General features: G+C 44.8%; 1 protein-coding gene and 1 pseudogene across 5 annotated transcripts in view; both read left to right on the top strand.

Moving 5' to 3' along the window:
- The window catches only part of KCNC1 (potassium voltage-gated channel subfamily C member 1), a 301,678-nt gene that overhangs the window by 166,093 nt on the left and 108,433 nt on the right, over positions 1-27,152 (top strand). The gene's annotated exons all lie outside the window — the stretch shown is intronic.
- LOC142254562 (small ribosomal subunit protein eS1-like) lies at positions 323-25,548 on the top strand (annotated as a pseudogene).

Below are 27,152 nucleotides of genomic sequence, written 5' to 3'. Positions count from 1 at the left end.
TATGGCAGCAGCCCACCTTGGGAAACATTTCATGACCATAAATATCAATCTCTTGTCATAAAATCACATCTTGGATTCATCAAGGTACTGCAGCAATGATGTGCATATTCAGATTATCCTCAACCTACTTCTTGTAATCAGGGGAATCAATAAGAATAGAAAACAGATTAGTCACTAGTAGTGATGAGTGAGCACTAAAATGCTTGAGTGGTCGGTATTCAAATTAAGCAGGTCGGACGCTCGAATGGTCTTGATTTCCATTATACTTGAGTTCCGAGTATAATGGAAGTCATTGATAAACCCAAGCATTTTTCCGTAAGATATGAAGGCTGGGGGCACAGGAAAATTGCTGGAATGGATGGAAACAACGCTCAAATGGAATGGAAAAAGCATGAGGAAGACGCCTGGACACATCTCTGACTTTCAGGTCACTGATGGGAAGAATGTTGTCAGAGTATTAGCTTACGATATGTGCACATGTTAAGCATTTGGATGCAGAAGTTTCTGCATCATTTCTGCATCTCTTGGGAGGAAAAATGCAGTCACAAAAACATGCATTTTGATGTGTTTTTGCTTGCGTTTTTCACCGCTTTTGGACCCCTATGAATGCTATAGAGATATATAACAGATAAATATTTGAGTAGAGACAGATATATAGACATATAGACAGACATATAATTGCACAACCCACCGACATATAATAAAATTGCACCCTGTGGAGCTTATTGGATAACGTTTTATGTTGAAATAAATAAGGAAATGAAAAAAAACTACATGGGGTCCCCACTTTTTTTAAAAACAGCAAAGATAAAGTAGAGAGCTGCTGGCTGATATTATCAGACTGGAAAGAGCCATGGTTATTAGCCCTCCCAGACTAAGAATAGCAGCCTGCATCCGCCCTAAAGGTGATGCATCACATTAGATGATCAATTCTGACGCTTTGCCTCAGATCTTCCCGATTGCTCTGGTGCGTTGTCAATCAGAATAATGGCTTATGGGCTTGATGTCACCTGTGAAGTGTTAGCTGGCTTCAAGCCCTGGTGTTAGTAATGGAGAGGCATCTATCAGACACCACTATTACTAACCCAGTAAGTTAAAAAAAACTCACACAAACAAAAAATCTTTATTTTAAAAAACACACCCTGACACTTGCCCTGGTTCACCAATTTATGAAAAAAATCCATGCAGGTGCGAATTAGTCCACCAAATCTGACATACCCCACAAATGGAAACAAAAAGACATAAAAGGAGAAAAAAAGACAATATTCTGTCCCCCATTCACCAATTTATAACTAAAAGAATAATCCCCAGAGTTCCAACGTAATCCATGGCATTCCCACGATGTCCACCGATTCTGTAGTACAACCTATGGAGCCTCGTTCTGAGAACGACACTTATAGGTCACTCTTCGTTAGGCTGTGCTCTGCTATGCCTGGCATCTGTGACAAGCGGTGATGACATCCATAACGTTGCTGCTCTCGCTGGGTCACACAAAGGGCAGCAGGAGACCCGGAATGTCTGACAAGTGGTGATGTTATTGAGTTGCTGATTTCACTGCTCATAGGACACTTCAGGTCTCGTGTTGCCTTCTGTGTGACCCGGTGTGAGCAATGATGAACGGTAATGTTCCTGAAATCATCATCATTTGTCATAGATTCAGGTGACGTCATGAGAACACCATGAACTACGTCGGAGTTGCAGGGTTTCTTTTTTTCATATTAAATTGTTGAATGAAGGATTGTCTTGTTTTTATTTCTTCGCCTCTCTTTTGTTGTCTTTCAGGTTTTTATTTGTGGTCCACATCGGATTCCGTAGTCTACTTCAGATCAGCATGGCTTTTTTTTTTTTTAAATTGGTGATCCAGGGCAGGAGTCGGGGAGTATTTTTTAATACAAAATATTTTTGTGTGTTTTATAATCTTTATACTTATTGGGTTAGTAATGAGGTTGTCTGATATATGACTCTCCATTACTAACACCAGGGCTTGATGCTAGCTGACACTACACAACTGACAACAATGTCAAGTACCATAAACCCTGATTGCCATCGCACTAGGGCAGTCGGAAAGAGCCAAGGTGATGCGCCACTTCTGGGGCAGCTGTGCTCTGCTATTTTTATACTGGGAGGGGCCAAATAACGATGACAATATAAGCCTGCTGCTGTCTGCTTCACCTTCACTGGTTATCAAAAATAGGGGGAGACCCAACGTTGTTTTTTTATTTACAGTGGAACCTTGGATTACGAGCATAATTCGTTCTGGGAGTGTGCTCTTAAACCAAGTTACTCTTATATCAAATCAAATTTTCCCATAAGAAATAATTGAAACACAGACAATTCGTTCCACAACCCAAAAATATTTACTGTATTTATACAAATTTATTACAGCAATACAAAATAATGTCCTGTATTCATATATAATTATTACAGTACACTAATACAAAATACTGTACAGTACAGTAAAGAATATATAAAACAAATTAAACTGCACGTTACAATAGAATTGTTGGTGTGCGGGAGGTACAGTGCAAGCAATGTGGTGTACTGGTTATCAGAAATTGAGTACAATACTGTATCCACAAATGCAAATTGATAGACATGCTATATAGTATATACTCTACTGTACATTGGTATACAGTATACAATACATATGTACAAAATGTTACCTCCAGAGCGGGTCAGAGCCTGCTAAAAGGACAGAACCGGAGGTTTGCACGGTGAGTATTTGCTCTTAAACCAAGTTACACATTTTTTAAATGCTTTGCTTGTCTTGCAAAACGCTCTCAAACCAAGTTACTCTTAATCCAAGGTTTCATTGTATTTATTATTTAATATCCCTCTTCACCAGCTAGCCCTACATTGAAGGAAGGCAACAGAGGTTTTACTAGAGAAAGGACAGTAAGTAACCCTGTAAAGGACTTTTGTTTTAATGATGCAATAGCGGTATACAATTACTGCAATAGCAAAAAAAACACTGCCTATATGCCTGCTCTAATCTAAGCTCTCCCTCTTAGCTCAACTCTCCCTGAAAAACTGCTTCTAGAGGAGAGTGTGGTGAGTATCACTTCACCGGATCCTATATAAGACCCGATGACGCGATGCGGCCAGCCACTTACAGTAATGCCAGTAGTTAAAAGGATCATCCTTTCTGCAATTAACTGTTATCCATAAATGATAGAATAACCCACATGTCACTGCGGGAGATGTTGTGGTGAATGTTAGCCGTGAGATGCCTGCACAAATCTTACCTTTGGATGCTTGATAAATGTTAGCATGGCCTAGTAAAACGAGTTAGCTTTGTTTTTTTTTAGACATACTATTCATGATACCCTCTGATGTGGTGTAGAAGCAGGTTAATTACAAATTGATCCTGTAGCTTTCTTGGAGCTCGCACAATCCTATTACTTATTGATGATCTTTATACAGTGCCTTGCAAAAGTATTCGGCCCCCTTAAACTTTTCAACCGTTTCCCACATTTCAGGCTTCAAACATAAAGATAAAATTAATGTTTTGTTGAAGAATCAACAACAAGTGGACACAATTGTGAAGTAGAACGAAATGTATTGTTTATTTTAAACTTTTGTAAAAAATAAATAACTGAAAATTGAAGCGGGCAATATTATTCATCCCCTTTACTTTCAGTGCAGCAAACTCACTCCAGAAGTTCATTGAGGATCTCTGAATGATCCAATGTTGTTCTAAATGACTAATTATGATAAATATAATCCACCCGTTTGTAATCAAGTCTCCGTATAAATGCACCTGCTCTGTGATAGTCTCAGTGTTCTGTATAAAGCGCAGAGAGCATCATGAAGACCAAGGAACACAACAGGCAGGTCCGTGATACTGTTGTGGAGAAGTTTAAAGCCGGATTTGGATACAAAAAGATTTCCACAACTTTAAACATCCACAGAAGCCCTGTGCAAGCGATCATATTGAAATGGAAGGAGTATCATACCACTGCAAATCTACCAAGACCCGGCCGACCATCCAAACTTTCATCTCACACAAGGAGAAGACTGATCAGAGATGCAGCCAAGAGGCCCATGATCACTCTGGATGACCTGCAGAGATCAACAGCTGAGGTGGGAGAGTCTGTCCATAGGACAACAATTAGTCTACACTGCACAAATCTGGCCTTTAATAATAATAATAATAATAATAAGTTTTATTTCTATAGCGCCAACATATTCCGCAGCGCTTTACAATTCAGAGGGGACATGTACAGACAATTTGAGACATTACAAAAAAAAACAAAAATTAAGATACCAGGAGGAGTGAGGGCCCTGCTCGTAAACTTACAGTCTATGAGGAAATAGAGGAGGCGCAAAAGGTGAATGGGGGAAAAAAGCTTGATATATATGGTCCGGCCATCGATTTAAAAGGGTATTCAAAAGCAACTGCATGAACCCGTCATTGGCCAGAATTTATACCGGTACAGGGGACAAGAATTGGAAATACATTTTTTGTTATGAAGGGCAGAAAGAGTCTAGATTAGATCAGGGCAGTGAGTTGATAGGCTAGTCTAAAGAAATGTGTTTTTAGGGAACAAAAATCGCTTCTGATGGACTGAAGGGCCGTGTGTTTGAGGTGAGCCTGGCTGACCTGCAGAACGATGAAGTGGCCTTCCGTAAATTCAAGGTAATTACAGAGGATGTACAGGGCAAGAACTGTCTCACCAACTTCCACGGCATGGATCTGACACATGACAAAATGTGCTCCATAGTCAAGAAATGGCAGACCATGATTGAAGCACATGTTGATGTGAAGACTACAGATGGCTACCTTCTCCGTCTCTTCTGTGTTGGATTCACAAAGAAGCGCAACAATCAGGTCAGAAAGACTTCCTATGCCCAGCATCAACAAGTCCGTCAAACGTCAAATCCGTAAGAAGATGATGGAAATCATGACCCGGGAAGTGTAGACTAATGACCTGAAGAAAGTTGTTAACAAACTGATCCCAGACAGCATAGGCAAAGACATTGAAAAGGCCTGCCAGTCTATCTATCCCCTCCATGATGTGCATGTTCGCAAAGTCAAGATGTTGAAGAAGCCAAAATTTGAGCTGGGTAAACTTATGGAGCTCCATGGCCTTTATGGAAGAGTGGCAAGAAGAAAGCCATTTCTCAAAGATATCCATAAAAAGTGTTGTTTAAAGTTTGCCACAAGCCACCTGGGAGACACCAAACATATGGAAGAAGGTGCTCTGGTCAGAGGAAACCAAAATCAAACTATTTGGGCACCATGCCAAACGATATGCTTGGTGTAAAAGCAACACAGCTCATCACCCTGAACACACCATCCCCACTGTCAAACATGGTGGTGGCAGCATCATGGTTTGGGCCTGCTTTTCTTCACCAGGGACTAGGAAGATGGTTAAAATTGATGGGAAGATGGATGGAGCTAATACAGGACCATTCTTGAAGAAAATCTGTTGGAGTCTGCAAAAGACCTGAGACTGGGACGGAGATTTGTCTTCCAACAAGACAATGATCCCAAACATAAAGCAAAATCTACAATGGAATGGTTCACAAATAAACGTATCCAGGTGTTAGAATGGCCAAGTCACAGTCCAGAACTGAACCCAATCGAGAATCTGTGGAAAGAGCTGAAAACTGCTGTTCACAAACGCCTCCATCCAACCTCACTCAGCTCCAGCTGTTTACAAAGGAAGAATGGGCGAGAATTTCAGCCTCTCCATGTTCAAAACTGATAGACACAGACCCCAAGAGACTTGTGCTGTAATCACAGCAAAAGGTGGCGCTACAAAGTGTTAACTTAAAGGGGATGAATAATATTGCACGCCCCAATTTTCACTATATTATTTTTTACAAAAGTTTAAAATAAGCAATAAATTTCATTCTACTTCACAATTGTGTCTCACTTTTTGATTCTTCACCAAAAATTTTAAATTTTTTATCTTTATGTTTGAAGCCTGAAATGTGGAAAAATTTGAAAAGTTCAAGGGGGCCGAATACTTTTGCAAGGCACTGTAAATGTCTGCCATTGTATCAAGCCCAGACAACGTCTGAGATGCAAACAGTGTGGCATTTTTCAGTTTGCACCTTTTATAAGGTTGTGCTTATAAGGTAAAGGTCAAAGAAAAGCCAGAAGCATGGCGATCAACCATTGGGTATAATTACACTTCTTATGGCCATAATTGTAGCAGAAGAGTATATTTCCAGAGCTGAGATGTGTATGTAATCCTCCACTCACAACGAACTTGATAAAGTAACATATCGTTAAGACGGCTTTTCTGAAGTGATTAGAAAAGTTCCTGATTTTTATTAGACTCTCTTCAGTAAAGAATATCTTAAACCTGAAGCTGTGTACAAAAACAATTCTACCCGTGAAATATTTGTTACCATGAATTGTAGTTGCTTAGCCTTGCAATATGAACACTAGATCTCCACCAATGAAGGGGTCACATCAGCCGTGAAACATGGTGGTCCTATCACAATGTTTCCCTGCTTACTGATCACTTATAAGGGACATAGCTATTAAGGTGAAAAGCCAAAGTGACCATTGCTCTCTGGACCTTCACTGGTCAAAATTCAACTCGATTAAAAATATATATCCATTTTTTAAGTAAAGACACCGGCTTGTTCACACTGATGAATGGCAGATATATACCACAATGCGTTTCGGCGGGACGCCTTCCTCAGGTCCTGCTTGACCTGAGGAAGGCGTCCCACCGAAACGCGTTGTGGTATACATCTGCCATTCATCAGTGTGAACAAGCCGGTGTCTTTACTTGAAAAATGGATATATCTTTTTAATCGAGTTGATACAAATAAAGAAGCATTTTTTATTTATCCCTTTGGAGTCCAGCTGGATCCTTTCCATTGCTCTGTTCTATTACCTTCTCGGCTTGCTGCCGTAATCCATGCCGGACTATGGGAGATTAACAGGAAGATATACTCAGGCTTGTCTCTGCAGTGGTGAGCAGTTTTGTTCCTTTTTCTATGTTACATATAATTGGTCCAAGTGCGATCTGATAAAAAATCGGATAGCACTTGTCTGATTGATATGCTTGTGTGAGTGAGCCCCAAAACCAAGAGTTGTGAACTTCTGGCAAGTAAAGAGTTAATCTGAGAGGAGAGTGGCTCATTTAAAGAGGATCTGTCACTTGTTGAAAAAAATTAATTATACAAATCTCTGAGCTCCCTCATTCTGCCACTCTTTTCTATTTTATGCTGGTTTAAGGCAATTGACATCTATATCTTCATACATCCCTATGACAAGCCTGAGTTTGATGAAAGCTTTGTTCATCTGGATGGGCTTGAATCCTTCTGGTCAAATTTTGAATTGGAAAAAGAGCAAGAACAGCTAGTGAGACTTTGTCAGTCAAGTGGTGTCTCACCAAAATGAAGTCATAAAAGCTAACGTCATGAGTTGCAACAAATCATGATTTGCCTTGGACAGTATGGCAAAGTGGTAAGCATGCAAAAGAAAACCCATGATGAGCTTGGTATCTGGTCAGGGGCCTAGAAATGTGGCAGATATTTGCGTGGAATAATGCAGGCTCAATTGCGCAAGCCCGCTTTAAAGGGCCATGCATGACAAAGGACGTATATACACGTCTTTGGTCGTGATGGCATTAAAATAGCATAGCCTTTTATTAGTATAGCTAATGAGGCTCGCCTGGTGGATGTTCACATCTGAAACGCTCCACACCACAAGTGTCCCTATCATAGATCCACCCACGCCTGATAGCTGCACATGTCTACTAATCAGATCAGCAGACATGTGCAGTGAATAATTTGAGCTTGCCGCGCAAGCCCGCTTTAAAAGGCCATGCAATACCAAGGACTTATATATGTGTTCTTGGTGGTGAAGGGGTTAAAATAGCATTGCCTTTATTAGTATAGCTAATGAGGCTCGCCTGGTGGATATCCATATCCGAAACACTCCACAACACAAGTTCACCTATCATAGAAGTAAATAGGGCTAGAATATTTTATTTAAATGAGGCAACAGTCTCTTGAGTAGTGTCTGTTGTTGAGGTGGAGTACTCCCACCTTTGTTTAATTTTGTTTTTTTTCTGAATGTTTCACAGACGTCCCAGATGGGAAGAGTCTTTTGGAAGTTCAATTTGTTTCACTTGGAAGAAGCAAAAATAAAACAGTCCTTTGAGGATTTTCTTCAGAGCCAAATACCCTTTTTCTATCTTTTTAGTAGTAAGTCAAGGTGGTGGGAAATATTCAAGAGAAAGGAGGTGAAATTGTTTAAGCATCTTGTTTACTCTGGAGGTAACCTTGGGGATATCTTCAGAGTGAAATCTTTGCTTAAGATGTGTCAATATAATAGGTACACATCTTTCATTTATTTGAGATGGACCATGGGAAGTACTGATTTGACTGACTTTTATAGGAACTCTGGTTGACAGTACGGGGGTCCAAAAAAGGTTCATATCAGGGATCCTGGAGGTCAGCAGATTCTTCTACTTATACCTCTTGGGTATTAGGCTTCTAGGTTAGGATGAGATGTCAGCTTTCCTGGCTGAAACTGACCCTGAATCAGGGGTAGACCCTTCCCTTGATGCTTTGAGAGAGTTTACCTGGGAAGATAAAATTAGATTAGGCATTGAAGGGCTTGCCCTAAAGAAATCACCTGGTTCAGATGGCATCTAAAAGACCTTTAAGGATGCCTCTGTTCCGCTTTTGACTGAGGTATTCAACAAGTGTGTTACCTCACCATTATGCCAAAGTAAATGAGGAGGTCAGTGCTGATCATCCTGTCAAAAGGTAAGGAACCATCTAGCATTGAAAAATGGTGTCCCATAGAAAGGTATTGGCAACGGTGCTAATTAATCAACTGCATTTGATTGGGTTAATTACAAGTACCACTGGTCTGTCCATCTGATGTACACCTGGCCTTGTTTGTTGATTAGCTTCAGTCCTTGTACGCTGGTGCAGAGAGTTGCCTTCCTGTGAATTATTGGATTGACAACTCTTGTGAGGTTGGGTCTGGTGTTCACAAGGGTTGTCCCTTCGGCCCACTGCTGTACATGTTTGGGATTGACTCAGTCCTTAAGAGGGATGAGTGTGGACTGTTGAAGGTGGTCAGGATGGACTAGGCAGCAACGGAAGCCACTGTGAGGGTGGTGACATATGCCAATGATGTCACCATGTTTGTGTCCTCGGATGGGGAGGCAGAGGTGTCAGAGGTAGATCACTACTCTGTTGGATCTGAGTGTAAGATCAGTCTGGATGAGTGTGAGAGTCTTTGTTTGGTAGGAAAATAGCATTTCTTTGCTCTCCTTGTCACCTTTTCTTGGCTCAAAGTCTTTGCAAAAGTCCTGGGCATTAAATTCAAATCAAATTTATAAGGATTATGCCAAGCATAGTTGGGACAGAAAACTAGAGATTGTTACTCAAAAGATGAAACAAAGCAAAAGTTGGTATTTGACTGTAAGTGAAAGACTAAATCTTAGAAAAGCTTAACAGATCCCTTCACTGGTACATGGGCAATGTGTGCACCTTGCTGGAACCTCTCTTGACTTGTGTTTACAGTTAATTTTTCAAAGTTTTATGGGGGAATAGACTAAACCTGGTAAGGTTGCTTACTGAATGAGAAGACTAGCAGTGTCGGATGTGGTCAACTATGTGGTATTCCTTTGGAATACCTTCATTAAAATCAATATTGCAAACCTCTGGTAAGAGAGGTTTCCTCTGTGGAAATTGTCCTGTATGGAATGGCTTCATACTTTCTTCCAGGAATCGAAGACAGGAGGAAAGTTTTCGCACACTGCATGGACATCTTCCAGCTTAGGCTTCCCTGATTATGAAGGTAATTTGCCAGTGGGGTCTGGGACTGTGGCAGATCAGTACACTGCCAAGGAAGTTCCTTGACAAAATAGTTGTGTAAACCATTTTTTAAAAGTCTCTGGTGCTCAAGGATTTCCCAAGTTGGGATGTTGGAATGTCATAATCCAGGCCGGGATTTCCTTGTTTCTCCTTTCCTAGTCTGATCATGTCAAGGGTTAGCTTTCCCTGCCTCATTCCTGCTCCCAGCCTGCTACATCTCTGTGCTGCAACCTGTGTGCAGTGCCAGATATATTGCTTGCCTTTGGCGCGTGTACCTGGCTCTGGTGAGTTCATTATCTGTCCTGCTGCATTTTCCTGACCCTACTCTGTTTGTTTACCTTCTCCTGACCTGTCCCTGCTCCTTATCTCCCTGTTTGTTTGGATTCCTTGGTATTTGACTCACGCTCCTCCTGACCAGTCTCTCCCCTCTGACATCTCTGCTTCTGACCGGCTAGTGAACATTGCTCTTGTCTGACTTGTGTAATGTATTTCCTGTTTGTACTTTGTTTATCTGCAGCATCGTCCCGGCTCTCTGACTATTCGACTGCCACATAGTGGTTACTTCACTGCTCCTTCACTGGTCTGCTTCAGTGCAGGATTATTCTGCTCATTCTCCACTCTGCTGCCATCTAGTGGAGTTTGTGTTACACTGCATGAACTACTAGTAATACAGCATGACAGGAGTGGGTTTACATTTCTTTAATTCTATTAGGATCCTAATGAAGCTTTGAGATTTGGCTTGATGCAGCTTCAATAGATAGTTGTGTTTAAAGGGAAAACCTTAAATGCTTGAGCACTGAGGATAGAAACTGTCCTCAGGAGGAGTGTGGTACCATGCTGGCAAGCATGGGTCACTTACTGCTTTATTGTTCCATTAACACAGAGATGTACAATAGGGTATGTGGCTTCTTTGGCTGGCAGGTCTCTCTTATGTGGAATGGGGTTATGATACATTCAGAAACCTGTGTGGTAAGGCATTGTGCTTAATATAAAGTCGGAGAATCCTCCTCCTTGTGGACTATGTGATTAAGGCCATTTTTGATGACCTGGTGAATGTGCATTCTATGGAGCATGAGTCTGAACACACTGGTCCACTTTTCTCTGTAGTGGCTTTTCTTTAGTGTGCCCTGATCTAGTCCATCTCCCCTTTCCCGGTGATGGCTGCTGCTGACATTGCAGATTTTTATTTTGTTTTTTGTCAGTATACAGTGATGTAGTGCTGCAGTCACTAAACGTGGGATTTGTTAATAGTAGTTATTAAGGTGTATGGTTATATTTTATTATTCTGATTTGTGTTGTGCATGTTTCTTTATATATTATATTCTGACTGTATCACCTGGTGTTGCCCGGGATAGTAACTAAGTCTCTCTCTCTCTCTCTCCCTGTCTCTCTCTCTTCCACTCTCTCTCTCTCCCACTCTCTAACTTTCCCTGCCACCTTCTCTCCCTCTCTCCCACTTTCCCTCTCTCCCATTCTCTCTCCACCACTCTCCAACTTTCCCTCTCGCCTTCTCCCCCTCTCTCGCACATTCCGTCTCTCCCACTCTCCCTGTCTCTCCCACTCTCTCTCTCTCTCCCCCACTCTCCAACTTTCCCTCCCGCCTTCTCTCCCTCTCTCCCACTCTCTCTCCCACTCTCCAACTTTCCCTGCCACCTTCTCTCCCTCTCTCCCACTTTCCCTGTCTCTCCCATTCTCTCTCCACCACTCTCCAACTTTCCCTCCCGCCTTCTCTCCCTCTCTCCCACTCTCTCTCCCACTCTCCAACTTTCCCTGCCACCTTCTCTCCCTCTCTCCCACTTTCCCTGTCTCTCCCATTCTCTCTCCACCACTCTCCAACTTTCCCTGCCACCTTCTCTCCCTCTCTCCCACTTTCCCTCTCTCCCATTCTCTCTCCACCACTCTCCAACTTTCCCTCTCGCCTTCTCCCCCTCTCTCGCACATTCCGTCTCTCCCACTCTCCCTGTCTCTCCCACTCTCTCTCTCTCTCCCCCACTCTCCAACTTTCCCTCCCGCCTTCTCTCCCTCTCTCCCACTCTCTCTCCCACTCTCCAACTTTCCCTGCCACCTTCTCTCCCTCTCTCCCACTTTCCCTGTCTCTCCCATTCTCTCTCCACCACTCTCCAACTTTCCCTCCCGCCTTCTCTCCCTCTCTCGCACTTTCTGTCTCTCCCATTCTCCCTGTCTCTCCCACTCTCTCTCTCTCTCCCCCACTCTCCAACTTTCCCTCCCGCCTTCTCTCCCTCTCTCCCACTCTCTCTCTCCCACTCTCCAACTTTCCCTGCCGCCTTCTCTCCCTCTCTCCCTGTCTCTCCCTCTCTCTCTCTCTCTCTCTCTCTCTCCCACTCTCCAACTTTCTCTGTCTCTCCCACTCTCTCTCCCCCACTCTCCAACTTTCCCTCCCGCCTTCTCTCCCTCTCTCCCACTCTCCCTGTCTCTCCCACTCTCTCTCTCTGTCTCTCTCTGTCTCTCTCCCTTTCTTCCTCTCTCCCTGTCTCTCTCTCTCTTCCACTCTCTCTCTCTCCCACTCTCTAACTTTCCCTGCCACCTTCTCTCCCTCTCTCCCACTCTCCCTGTCTCTCCCATTCTCTCTCCACCACTCTCCAACGTTCCCTCCCGCCTTCTCTCCCTCTCTCGCACTCTCTCTCTCCCACTCTCCAACTTTCCCTGCCGCCTTCTCTCCCTCTCCCCCACTCTCCCTGTCTCTCCCACTCTCTCTCTCTCTCCCACTCTCCAACTTTCCCTGTCTCTCCCACTCTCTCTCTCTCCCCCACTCTCCAACTTTCCCTCCCGCCTTCTCTCCCTCTTTCCCACTCTCCCTGTCTCTCCCACTCTCTCTCTCTCTCTCTCCCACTCTCCAACTTTCCCTCCTGCCTTCTCTCCCTCTCTCCCACTCTCCCTGTCTCTCCCACTCTCTCTCCCCCACTCTCCAACTTTCCGTCCCGCCTTCTCTCCCTCTCTCCCACTCTCCCTGTCTCTCCCACTCTCTCTCTCTCTCCAACTTTCCGTCCCACCTTCTCTCCCACTCTCCCTGTCTCTCCCACTCTCTGTCTCTCCCCCACTCTCCAACTTTCCCTCCCGCTTTCTCTCCCTCTCTCCCACTCTCCCTGTCTCTCCCACTCTCTCTCTCTCCCACTCTCCAACTTTCCCTCCCGCCTTCTCTCCCTCTCTCCCACTCTCTCTCTCCCACTCTCCAACTTTCCCTGCCGCCTTCTCTCCCTCTCTCCCACTCTCCCTGTCTCTCCCACTCTCTCTCTCTCTCTCTCCCACTCTCCAACTTTCCCTGTCTCTCGCACTCTCTCTCCCCCACTCTCCAACTTTCCCTCCCGCCTTCTCTCCCTCTCTCCCACTCTCCCTGTCTCTCCCACTCTCTCTTTCTGTCTCTCTCTGTCTCTCTCCCTTTCTTCCTCTCTCCCTGTCTCTCTCTCTCTTCCACTCTCTCTCTCTCCCACTCTCTAACTTTCCCTGCCACCTTCTCTCCCTCTCTCCCACTCTCCCTGTCTCTCCCATTCTCTCTCCACCACTCTCCAACTTTCCCTCCCGCCTTCTCTCCCTCTCTCGCACTCTCTCTCTCCCACTCTCCAACTTTCCCTGCCACCTTCTCTCCCTCTCTCCCACTCTCCCTGTCTCTCCCACTCTCTCTCTCTCTCTCTCTCTCCCACTCTCCAACTTTCCCTGTCTCTCCCACTCTCTCTCTCTCCCCCACTCTCCAACTTTCCCTCCCGCCTTCTCTCCCTCTTTCCCACTCTCCCTGTCTCTCCCACTCTCTCTCTCTCCCACTCTCCAACTTTCCCTCCTGCCTTCTCTCCCTCTCTCCCACTCTCCCTGTCTCTCCCACTCTCTCTCACCCACTCTCCAACTTTCCGTCCCGCCTTCTCTCCCTCTCTCCCACTCTCCCTGTCTCTCCCACTCTCTCTCTCTCTCTCTCTCTCCCCCACTCTCCAACTTTCCCTCCTGCCTTCTCTCCCTCTCTCCCACTCTCCCTGTCTCTCCCACTCTCTCTCCCCCACTCTCCAACTTTCCCTGCTACCTTCTCTCCCTCTCTCCCACTCTCCCTGTCTCTCCCACTCTCTCTCTCTCTCTCCAACTTTCCGTCCCGCCTTCTCTCCCACTCTCCCTGTCTCTTCCACTCTCTGTCTCTCCCCCACTCTCCAACGTTCCTTCCCGCTTTCTCTCCCTCTCTCCCACTCTCCCTGTCTCTCCCACTCTCTCTCTCTCTCCTACTCTCCAACTTTCCCTGCTGCCTTCTCTCCCTCTCTCCCAATCTCTCTGTCTCTCCCACTCTCTCTCTCTTTCTCTCCCTCTCTCCCACTCTCCAAATTTCCCTCCCGCCTTCTCTCCCACTCTCCCTGTCTCTCCCACTCTCCAACTTTCCCTCCCGCCTTCTCTCCCTCTCTCCCACTCTCCCTGTCTCTCCCACTCTCTCTCTCTCTCTCCCCCCCACTCTCCAACTTTCCCTCCTGCCTTCTCTCCCTCTCTCCCACTCTCCCTGTCTCTCCCACTCTCTCTCCCCCACTCTCCAACTTTCCCTGCCACCTTCTCTCCCTCTCTCCCACATTCCCTGTCTCTCCCATTCTCTCTCCACCAATCTCCAACTTTCCCTCCCGCCTTCTCTCCCTCTCTCGCACTCTTCGTCTCTCCCACTCTCCCTGTCTCTCCCACTCTCTCTCTCTCCCCCACTCTCCAACTTTCCCTCCCTCTTTCCCACTCTCTCTCTCCCACTCTCCAACTTTCCCTGCCGCCTTCTCTCCCTCTCTCCCACTCTCCCTGTCTCTCCCACTCTCTCTCTCTCTCTCTCTCTCTCCCACTCTCCAACTTTCCCTCCCGCCTTATCTCCCACTCTCCCTGTCTCTCCCACTCTCTCTCTCTCTCCCCCTCTCTCCAACTTTCCCTCCCGCCTTCTCTCCCTCTTTCCCACTCTCCCTGTCTCTCTCTCTCTCACTCTCTCTCTCTCCCCCACTCTCCAACTTTCCCTCCCGCCTTCTCTCCCTCTCTCCCACTCTCCCTGTCTCTCCCTCTCTCTCTCTCTCTCTCTCTCTCACTCTCCAATTTTCCCTCCTGCCTTCTCTCCCTTCTCTCCCACTCTCTCTCTCTCCCCCACTCTCCAACTTTCCCTCCCGCCTTCTCTCCCTCTTTCCCACTCTCCCTGTCTCTCTCTCTCTCTCACTCTCTCTCTCTCTCTCTCCCCCACTCTCCAACTTTCCCTCCCGCCTTCTCTCCCACTCTCCCTGTCTCTCCCACTCTCTCTCTCTCTCTCTCCCACTCTCCAACTTTCCCTCCCGCCTTCTCTCTCTCTCTCTCTCCCCCACTCTTCAACTTTCCCTCCCGCCTTCTCTCCCTCTCTCCCACTCTCCCTGTCTCTCCCACTCTCTCTCTCTCTCTCACTCTCCAACTTTCCCTCCCGCCTTCTCTCCCACTCTCCCTGTCTCTCCCACTCTCTCTCTCTCCCCCACTCTCCAACTTTCCCTCCCGCCTTCTCTCCCTCTCTCCCACTCTCCCTGTCTCTCCCACTCTCTCTCTCCCCCACTCTCCAACTTTCCCTCCCGCCTTCTCTCCCTCTCTCCCACTCTCCCTGTCTCTCCCACTCTCTCTCTCTCTCTCTCCCACTCTCCAACTTTCCCTGCCGCCTTCTCTCCCTCTCTCCTACTCTCCCTGTCTCTCCCACTCTCTCTCTCTCCCCCACTCTCCAACTTTCCCTGCTGCCTTCTCTCCCACTCTCCCTCTCTCTCCCACTCTCTCTCTCTCTCCCACTCTCTCTCTCTCCAACTCTCTAACTTTCCCTGCTACCTTCTCTCCCTCTCTCCCACTCTCCTACCCTCCCTCTCACCACTGAAGTCATATTAACTGACACATAAGCCATTTTGTACTAAGGCTCTGTTCACACTAGAAAAAGGATTTTTCTCATGAAATTTCTTGAGTTTGAAAGATTAGCGCACTTGCGGTCAAAAGCGCACCAATAATGCACCGAAAACCGCGTGCGTTTTTACCGCATTTTTTATGCGTTTTTGATGCGTTTTTTACTGCAGGTTGGTCTCTGCGGTTTTTTGCAATTATCTATGGCAAAAAAACGCAGGTACCTGCAGAAAAGAAGTGACATGCTCATGCTTTTTTCAAGAAATTCTGCAGAAATAATGTTCTTGATTTCTCCGGTACCTGTCACACGCATGCAAACACGGATGTCACACGTATGACCATAGCCATGCGTGTGACTGGTACCTGATTAAACACGGATGTCTAAAAGCAGCCATACACTGTGTACAGTACTTTGGCCGCGCCTCAACTTCCTGGTCACATGCTCCGGTCACATGACAACACGTAATCGGAGCTCGTCGCGCGGCCACTGTAGTGTACACAGTGCACGGGAGTGCGCCGCATCCGACAAGGTGGAGAAAAGGTGAGTAACTATTCAAAGCGACAGTGCTGAAGTGTGCCGGGAGCCGAGGTAAGCTAGTAACCATGTTACACATTGGGTAACTAAGGAAAGCTGTTTCTATAGTTACCCGATGTGTACCATGGTTTCCAGCCTACGACGGCTCCGGCACACCTGTGTTGGGAGCCGGGGTAAGCTAGTGGTTTCACACATCCGGCTTTTCTCCACTTTGTCTTGCCAGTGTGGGCTTCCGGGGGTGCAGCAGTCACCTGGGAGTCGGGGCTCCATGTGGGTTCGGGGAATGCGTGTGGGGGGCGGGGCCAGGGCGAGCGTCCAATGCGTGAGGGGGCGGGGCCTGGGGGCCGGGGCGAGCGGCCAATCCGTGCGGGGGCGGAGCCTGCCCGAGCGGCCAATCCGTGCGGGGGGGGGGTGGAGCCGAGGCGATGCGAGCGGCCAATGCGACGGTTGTCACTGTAACGACATAATTTTGGAGCAAGACAGACAGACAAACAGAATAAGGCAATTATATATATATATATATATATATATATATATATATATATATATATAGATATATACAGTATATATATTAGATAAGTATTTATACATGGCTGTTACATTGGGGTTGGCTGGAATGAGGGTGAAGTGGGAAGCAGGGCTCTTCTTGGGGAACTTTTTGAAATTTGGCTGTATGGGTTACAAACGTCAGCTGCCTGATCTGGTCTATGGTTCTTGGACATGTATTGAGCAGGAGACGCTGGACCAGCTCTCTCGTCGGTTTGGGGGTTGGAGATTGTGGGCTTGTATGTGGAGTGTATAGTTTAATTTGGACTTTTATATTTGTTTAGCTAGTAATTAATTTTTATTTTAAAGTGTGTCAATATGTATGTATACATTTGTAGGCTATTGTTTACTTTTTATTTATTATTTTTGACTTGTTATTATGATTTTCATGACAGCTAGACTAGAATTAGATTCTGTAATTAGTTACTATTCATTATTATTTGATTTTATCTTTATTTATACATATGTATATATTTGGTTTATGGTATGGAGTGTGTATGTTTACTAATAGTATACAGTGGGTACGGTAAGTATTCAGACCCCTTTAAATTTTTCACTCTTTGTTTCATTGCAGCCATTTGTTGCATTTTTTTCTCATTAATGTACACTTTGTACTGTATCCCCCATCTTGTCAGGAAAAAAACAAGAAATGTAGAAATTTTTGCAAATTTATTAAACAAGAACATTGAACATGGTCATAAGTATTCAGCCCCTTTGCTCAGACACTCATATGTAAGTCACATGCTGTCCATTTCCTTGTGATCCTCCTTGAGATGGTTCTACTCCTTCAATGGAGTCCAGCTGTGTGTAATCGAACTGCTAGGATGTGATTTGGAAAGGCGCACACCTGTCTATATAAGACCTCACAACTCACACTGCATGTCACACCAAATGAGAATCATGAGCTCAAAGGAACTGCACAAGGAGCTCAGAGACAGAATTGTGGCAAGGCACAGATCTGGCCAAGGTTACAAAAGAATTTCTGCAGTACTTAAGGTTCCTAAGAGCACAGTGGCTTCCTTAATCCTTAAATGAAAGATGTTTGGGACCACTAGAACTCTTCCTAGACCTGGCCGTCCAGCCAAAATGAGCAGTTGTGGAAGAAGAGCCTTGATGAGAGGGGTAAAAAAGAACCCCAAGATCACTATGGCTGAGCTCCAGAGATGCAGTAGGGAGATGGGAGAAAGTTCCACAAAGTCAACTCTCACTGCAGCCTCCACTAGTCGGGCCTTTATGGCAGAGTGGCCCGATGGAAGCCTCTCCTCAATGCAAGACATATGAAATCCGCATAGAGTTTGCAAAAAACCACATGAAGGACTCCCAGACTATGAGAAATGAGATTCTCTGGTGTGATGAGACAAAGAACTTTTTGGTGATAATTCTAAGCGGTATGTTTGGAGAAAACCAGGCACTGATCATCACCTGCCCAATACAATCCCCATAGAGAAACATGGTGGTGGCAGCATCATGGTGGTGGCAGCATCATGCTGTGGGGGTGTTTTTCAGCTACAGGGACAGGACAACTGGTTGCGATTGAAGTAAAGATGAATACGGCCAAGTACAGAGATATCCTGGAAGAAAACCTCTTCCAGAGTGCTCTGTACCTCAGACTTGGCCGAAGGTTCACCTTCCAACAAGACAATGACCCTAAGCACACAGCTAAAATAACAAAGGAGTGTCTTCAGAACAACTCTGTGACCATTCTTGACCAGCCAAGCCAGAGCCCTGACCTAAACCCAATTGAGCATCTCTGGAAAGACCTGAAAATGGCGTCCACCAACGTTCACCATCCAACCTGACGGAACTGGAGAGGATCTGCAAGGAAGAATGGCCGCGGATCCCCAAATCCAGGATCCCAAGAAGACTCATGGCTGTACTAGCTCAAAAGGGATTTCTACTCAATAGTGAGCAAAGTGGCTAAATACTTATGACCATGGGATCTTTCAGTTTTTCTTGCTTAATAAATTTGCAAAAATTTCTAAATTTCTGTTTTTTTCTGTCAATATGGAGTGCAGAGTCTACATTGAGAAAAAAAATAACTTTCCTGAATGTACCAAATGGGTGCAATGAAACAAAGAGTACAAAATTTAAAGGGGTCTGAATACTTTCCGTACCCACTGTATGTGTATATGCTGATCGCATGAGTGGTTGGACCAGGTTTTTTCAATTATATTGATTATTTGCTTTTCTATTTTATATTTTTGTTTTGTTTCTCTTATTATTATTATTATTATTATTGTTTTTCATTTTTATAATAAAAGATCTCCAAGTTATAACTCAGGATTAGTACAAGATAAGTAATGTAATATCTGTATACAGGCACTCCACCAACAGAACAGTGAGTGCAGCTCTGGAGAATAACACAGCATGTAAGTCAGGATCAGTAATGTAATGTATGTACACAGTGACTGCACCAGCAGAATAGTGAGTGCAGCTCTGGAGTATAATACAGGAGGTAAGTCAGGATCCTTAATGTATGTACACAGTGACTGCACCTGCAGAATAGTGAGCGCAGCTCTGGAGTATAATACAGGAGGTAACTCAGGATTAGTAATGTAATGTATGTACACAGTGACTGCACCAGCAGAATAGTGAGTGCTGCTCTGGAGTGTAATACAGGAGGTAACTCAGGATTAGTAATGTAATGTATGTACACAGTGACTGCACCAGCAGAATAGTGAGTGCTTCTCTGTAGTCCTAGAATTAGGGTTATTTTAGAGAGGAGGCAATATTGGGAAGGGTCTTTTAAATAGCATTCCTAGAATCTTCCAGTCTATATGCAGTTTCTAAGTGAACATGCTATAATTTTAAAATCTGCCTTACATTCATTATTCCACAGAGATTTCTCCCATACTATAAAATATCCAAATTGTGTGCAATATGGGTGAATACAATCCTCAATGCTAACCAAACCCTAAGCTTGTGTAGTCCCAGTGCTGATCTGCAGCCCACACAGTGAGCTGCCACTGTTCACTGTGTTCAGTCTACACATTATTTACAGACATTGGATAGTTTTACAATGACATACAGTGCCTTGCGAAAGTATTCAGCCCCCTTGAATTTTTCAACCTTTTCCCACATTTCAGGCTTCAAACATAAAGATAAAAATGTTAATGTTCTGGTGAAGAATCAACAACAAGTGGACACAATTGTGAAGTTGAAGGAAATTTATTGCTTATTTTACACTTTTATAAAAAATAAATAACTGAAAATTGGGGCGTGCAATATTATTCATCCCCTGTAAGTTAATACTTTGTAGCGCCCCTTTTTCTGCGATTACAGCACAAGTCTCTTGGGGTTTGTGTCTATCAGTTTTGCACATGGAGAGGCTGAAATTCTCGCCCATTCTTCCTTTGTAAACAGCTGGAGCTGAGTGAGGTTGGATGGAGGCGTTTGTGAACAGCAGTTTTCAGCTCTTTCCACAGATTCTCGATTGGGTTCAGGTCTGGACTGTGACTTGGCCATTCTAACACCTGGATACGTTTATTTGTGAACCATTCCATTGTAGATTTTGCTTTATGTTTGGGATCATTGTCTTGTTGGAAGACAAATCTCCGTCCCAGTCTTGGGTCTTTTGCAGACTCCAACAGGTTTTCTTCAAGAATAGTCCTGTATTTGGCTCCATCCATCTTCCCATCAATTTTAACCATCTTCCCTGTCCCTGCTGAAGAAAAGCAGGCCCAAACCATGATGCTGCCACCACGTTTGACAGTGGGGATGGTGTGTTCAGGGTGATGAGCTGTGTTGCTTTTATGCCAAACATATCATTTGGCATTGTGCCCAAATAGTTTGATTTTGGTTTCATCTGAGCAGAGCACCTTCTTCCACATGTTTGGTGTCTCCCGAGTGGCTTGTGGCAAACTTTAAACAACACTTTTTATGGATATCTTTGAGAAATGGCTTTCTTCTTGCCACTCTTTTATAAAGGCCAGACTTATGCAGTGTACGACTGATTGTTGTCCTATGGACAGACTCTACCCCCTCAGCTGTAGATCTCTGCAGATCCTCCAGAGTGATCATGGGCCTCTTGACTTCATCTCTGATCAGTCTTCTCCTTGTTTGAGATGAAAGTTTGGATGGACGGCCAGGTCTTGGTAGATTTGCAGTGGTATGATACTCCTTCCATTTCAATATGATCACTTGCACAGTGGTTCTTAGGATGTTTGAAGTGGTGGAAATGTTTTTGTAACCAAATCCGGCTTTAAACATCTCCACAACAGTATCATGGACCTGCCTGTTGTGTTCCTTGGTCTTCATGATGCTATCTGTACTTTACACAGAGCACTGAGACTATCACAGAGCAGGTGCTCGCCAAACAAATATTCATCTCCCCTTCCCTTTTACCTCCCCACCTGTCCTCATCTGCTGACCTGCTCCTAAATCTCAGGTCTCTCTTAATAACACGCAGATCATGCCATCCACTCTCCTTCTCCCACCTGCTCTCCCTTTCTCTACTTCTCCTCACTGCTGGTGACATATCTCCCAATCCTGGACCCCCCCAGATGGGACACTGCTCTCTACCACCCCCCTATCGCTCCACCCTTACTAGTAACTACCGCAACCTCTCCAATATAAAACCCATCCCCCTCTCACCCACTCCGCCGCCCACTCTCTCTGGAGCGCTGTGGAATGCCCGTTCGGTCTGTAACAAACTGCACATCATTCACGACCTCTTTACCTCTAGCAACCTATCCTTTCTGGGCATCACTGAAACATGGCTGACACCATCCAACACTGCCTCCCCTGCTGCGCTATGCTACGGTGGCCTTCACTTCACCCACACTCCTCGCCCTGGCAATAGGCAAGGTGGAGGAGTGGGCCTCCTTCTTTCTAACAACTGCAGCTTTAATCCAATCCCACCCTTACCCTCCTTTGTCCTGCCTTCCTTTGAAGTGCACTCTGTCCGCATCTACTCTCCTTCCAACCTCCAAGTGGCCATCATATACAGACCCCCAGGCCCTACCACTTCCTTTATCGACCAGTTCTCTGCCTGGCTTCTATACTTTCTCTCTGCTGACATTCCCACTATCATCATGGGTGACTTCAACATCCCCACTGACACCCGCCAGTCAGCAGCCTCCAAACTACTCTCCCTTGCTTCATCTTTTGGTCTATCTCAGTGGTCCACCTCTGCCACCCATAAAGATGGACACACATTAGACCTTATCTTCACCCGTCTCTGCTCTCTATCTAACCTCACTACCTCCCCTCTCCCTTTATCTGACCACCATCTATTGACCTTCTCTGCTCTGTCCTTCTCACCTGCCCCTCCTGCCCAGCACGTATCACACCCTCGCAGAAACCTCGCACACGTCAACATACACACTGTTTCTGACTCTATCCTACCACTGTCCTCCATATCTTCAGTGCACGACACAAACAGTGCCACCACTTTCTACAACGCCACTCTCACATCAGCTATTGATTCAGTTGCTCCTCTTGTGCATGGCAGAGTGAGACAAATCAATAGACAACCCTGGCACAACAGCCTCACTAAAAAACTGCGGCAAGTGTCTAGGGCTGCAGAGCGGCGCTGGAAGAAAACGCACTCCCAGGAAGACTTCACCACATTCAAAAATGCAATTCACACATTTCGCTTGGCCCTTACCTCGGCTAAACAGGAATACTTCAGAAACCTCATATCCTCTTTAACACACAACCCCAAACAGTTATTCAATACTTTCAACTCCCTCCTTCACCCACCACTGCCCCCTCCAACCTCCCTCATTTCCGCAGAAGAATTTGCCACATATTTCAAAGAAAAGATCGACCAAACCAGACAAGTCTTTTCTGCTCAACCACAACAACCCCTTCATATAACAGACCACTGCTCCTCCCCCATAAACTTCCTCTCCACTATCACCGAAGAAGAGCTTGCACATCTTCTCTCAAAAGCGCACCTCACCACCTGCGCACGTGATCTCATCCCAACCCACCTCCTCCCCAACCTCACCACTATCCTAATTCCAGCCTTAACCCATCTCTTCAACCTATCTTTAACAACTGGTACCTTCCCTTCTGCCTTTAAACATGCAACAGTCACACCCATCCTAAAGAAACCTTCCCTCGACCCAACCTCTGCTGCCAGCTATCGCCCCATATCGCTACTCCCATTCGCCTCAAAACTCCTGGAACAGCACGTCCATGCTGAAATTTCCTCCCACCTCTCCTCTAACTCTCACTTTGACAACCTACAGTCCGGCTTCCGTCCACATCATTCCACTGAAACTGCCCTGACAAAAATCACAAATGACTTATTACTGCCAAAGCTAACAACCACTTCTCTATACTCCTACTTCTAGACCTATCCTCAGCTTTTGACACTGTTGACCACTCCCTCCTACTACAGATCCTCTCTTCCCTTGGTGTCAGAGACCTCGCCCTCTCTTGGATCTCTTCATACCTCTCCAACCGCACTTTTAGTGTCTCCCACTTCCACACAACCTCTTCATCCCGTCCTCTCTCTGTTGGTGCCCCTCAAGGCTCTGTCCTGGGACCACTACTTTTTTCTATCTATACATTTGGCCTGGGACAACTCATAAAGTCCCATGGCTTCCAGTACCACCTATATGCCGATGACACTCAGATCTACCTCTCTGGCCCAGATGTCATATCTCTGCTGTCCAGAATCCCAGAGTGCCTATCTGCTATATCTTCCTTCTTCTCCTCTCACTTCCTAAAGCTCAATGTGGCCAAAACTGAACTGATCATCTTTCCTCCATCTCACCTACACTCTCTACCTGATCTATCTATTACAATAAATAACATCACGCTCTCCCCAGCACCCAAAGTTCAGTGCCTCGGAGTGACCTTTGACTCTGCCTTGTCCTTCATACCACACATTCAATCCCTCACCACCTCCTGTCGTCTTCAACTCAAAAATATTTCCAGAATCCGTCTCTTCATCAATTCTCAATCTACAAAAATGCTAGTGCATGCTCTCATAATCTCCCGCCTCGACTACTGCAACATCCTCCTATGTGGTCTCCCTGCTAACATGCTCGCCTCTCTCCAGTCCATCCTTAATGCTGCTGCCCGACTGATCCACCTCTCGCCTCACTACCACCCTGCTTCTCCTCTCTGCATGTCCCTTCACTGGCTCCCAATCTTCCATCGTATCCAATTCAAACTACTAATACTGACTTACAAAGCCATCCACAAATTGTCTCCTCCATATATCTCTGAACTAATCTCTCGCTACACTCCAAAACGTAATCTCCGGTCCTCCCAAGATCTCCTTCTATCCTCCTCTCTCATTCGCTCCTCATGCAACCGCCTCCAAGACTTCTCCCGAACATCCCCGGTCTTCTGGAACTAACTGCCTCAACACGTCAGATTATCTACTACACTTGCAAGCTTCAAACGGAACCTAAAGACTCATCTGTTCAGAAATGCCTATAACCTTGAATGACCAAACTGCCCCACCACCGTGCGGAGCTGTCGCCCCACCACCATGCGGAGCTGCCGCCCCACCACCGTGCGGAGCTTCCGCCCCACCACCGTGCGGAGCTGCCGCCCCACCACCGTGCGGAGCTGCCGCCCCACCACCGTGCGGAGCTGCCGCCCCATCTACACCCCACCTACTGTCTCCTCCCCATAATCCTATAGAATGTAAGCCCGCAAGGGCAGGGCCCTCTTCCCTCTGTACTAGTCTGTCTACTGTAACTTGTATATGTATTTTGTATGTAACCCCCTTCTCATGTACAGCACCATGGAACTAATGGTGCTCTATAAATAAATAATAATAATAATAATAATAATATGGAGACTTGATTACACACAGGGGCTTATATTTATCATCATCAGTCATTTAGGACAACATTGGATCATTCAGAGATCCTCAATCAACTTCTAGAGTGAGTTTGCTGCACTGACAGTAAAGGGGATGAATAATATTGCACGCCTCAATTTTCAGTTTATTCTTTTTAAAAAATGTTTAAAATAAGCAATACATTTCATTCAACTTCACAATTGTGTCCACTTGTTGATTCTTCACCAGAACATTAACATTTTTATCTTTATGTTTGAAGCCTGAAATGTGGGAAAAGGTTGAAAAATTCAAGAGGGCCGAATACTTTCGCAAGGCACTGTATCGTAATTACAAAGAAAAGCAGCTACAATTTGACATTTGGAAGAAAACTAGGCACAGAGATCTGGATTCGAAAAATAAACCCAGTATGACTGTGCTGCCACACACTGCCATTACTGCAAACATCTCGCTCCTGCTGCCTTATTCTTTATGTTCTCACAATGTCATTTGCTTCCTGTAAATTGTTTGTAAACATGTATGTGTGACTTCACTGAAATGTGGTTCACTTCTTGGTGGGAAGACGATTAGCAGCAACCAGGAAGGGGAAAAACAGAGGAATTCCCAATGTAAAAAAGCCTCATTTTCTGTTTTGACTGCAGTAAGTTTTTAAGCCACCTGAAAAACACATTCTCTCTAGGATTTCATAGTTTTCCTAAATTAGTTGCTTTTTTATTTGGTTTTGAACATTCTTTTGGTTACTTTACTCTTACAATTTATTAAGGAAAATATTTAGGAGGCGTTTAATTGAATCTGGTGCTAGTAAATTCTTTGGGTTATTGTAATGGATAGATTGACATATGGCTAAACGTGAACTCAGTGTTTTGTGATTATACAGATACTTATACAGAACATAGCAATGATGAAAGACAAACATGATTCATGGATGTCTGGACGAGAACGTCCACTGCTAGATTTGAATTGGCATATGGCAGTAGTTACAGTTGATAAACTCTGCATGCAGATTGGGCCTCCTACAGAAATGAAATATCCACAGAAATGAAGGACTGATGTTTTGCTCTAATGTGTAATAAACTGCCTATTGCAGCAATGAGAAAGCGACCTAAGGAAGTCTCAGCCGGCTGCTATAGAGCAAGTGATATGGCTGCAGCTTGGTACAGGTTAGCTAGCTCAAATAAGGTTTCTTTCCTTTTGTTACCTCACACATTGTGGAGACTGGATACGGTGCTAAGCTGCCGTAATCACAGAACTTTATTAGCTAACAACTAACAAGGAACAGTCAAGATGTAATTCCACTGGTGGATAAAGATGGAAAAGGGCCCCTGTGCAAGAACAGTAAATGGGCCCCCCACAGTCCAATAGCTCATCATGATACACAATTGTACCTGCTTTGGAGGTGAAAATGGCTCCTTCCATCTTGGGCCCCTGTGTCATTTCTTATCTGGGATATTCAAATTATTTTTGTTGCTTGGATTTCATTTTCATTTACCTGTTCATGTAAGTGGCTGAGTCAAACATTTTGCACACTCTGGTTACATTAGAAATTCTGTTGGCTACACAGTCTTATCAGCGCTTTCTGTACAAGGTTTTTGTCCCTTCAGTCAATGCTGAGAGAGTTTGACGGTTGCATCAGATCATTTGTGACTACGGTGTAAGAAGGAATAAGCTGCCCTGCTTGTGGTTTGCACAAAAGAAGAACATTGTTCAGTGATTCATTGTTTATGCTCTAAGGGTATGTTTGGTGACCATATTGGCACAAAATTATGTGCACAGTATGTATAAAACCTTTTATCACAAAGAAGTGTGTATGTGGATAGAGAAGTTCAAAGAAGGAGCATGACCACATCCACATATAATACTCCAGTACCAAAAATTATAATATCAATTATATAATTAGTTATATTGTTTAATTTATTGATGCAAATTGTATTAAAAACAACATATAACATTGACATGTTAAAAATGGAAGCATGTATATGACTGCTGCGCTAATAAAGGACACAGTGAGAAGGGAATTGGATAAAATATGTATGAATACAGTGCTGGCCAAAAGTATTGGCACCCCTGCAATTCTGTCAGATAATACTCAGTTTCTTCTTGAAAATGATTGCAATCACAAATTCTTTGGTAATATTATCTTCATTTAATTTGTCTTCAATGAAAAAAAAAATTGTCATAAAGCCAAATTGGATATAATTCTACACCAAACATAAAAAAGGGGGTGGACAAAAGTATTGGCACTGTTTGAAAAATCATGTGATGCTGCTCTAATTTGTGTAATTAACAGCACTTGTAACGTACCTGTGGCACCTAACAGGTGTTGGCAATAACTAAATCACACTTTCAGCCAGTTGACATGGATTAAAGTTGACTCAACCTGTGTCCTGTGTCCTTGTGTGTACCACATTGAGCATGGAGAAAAGAAAGAAGACCAAAGAACTGTCTGAGGACTTGAGAATCCAAATTGTGAGGAAGCATGAGCAATCTCAAGGCTACAAGTCCATCTCCAAAGACCTGAAAGTTCCTGTGTCTACGGTGCGCAGTGTCATCAAGAAGTGTAAAGCCCATGGCACTGTGGCTAACCTCCCTAGATGTGGAAGGGAAAGAAAATTTGACGAGAGATTTCAACGCAAGATTGTCCGGATG

This window comes from Anomaloglossus baeobatrachus, chromosome 10 (assembly GCF_048569485.1).
Source record: "Anomaloglossus baeobatrachus isolate aAnoBae1 chromosome 10, aAnoBae1.hap1, whole genome shotgun sequence".
In the NCBI taxonomy this organism is placed as follows: Eukaryota; Metazoa; Chordata; class Amphibia; order Anura; family Aromobatidae; genus Anomaloglossus; species Anomaloglossus baeobatrachus.
This window is presented reverse-complemented; position numbering and strand designations above follow the sequence as displayed.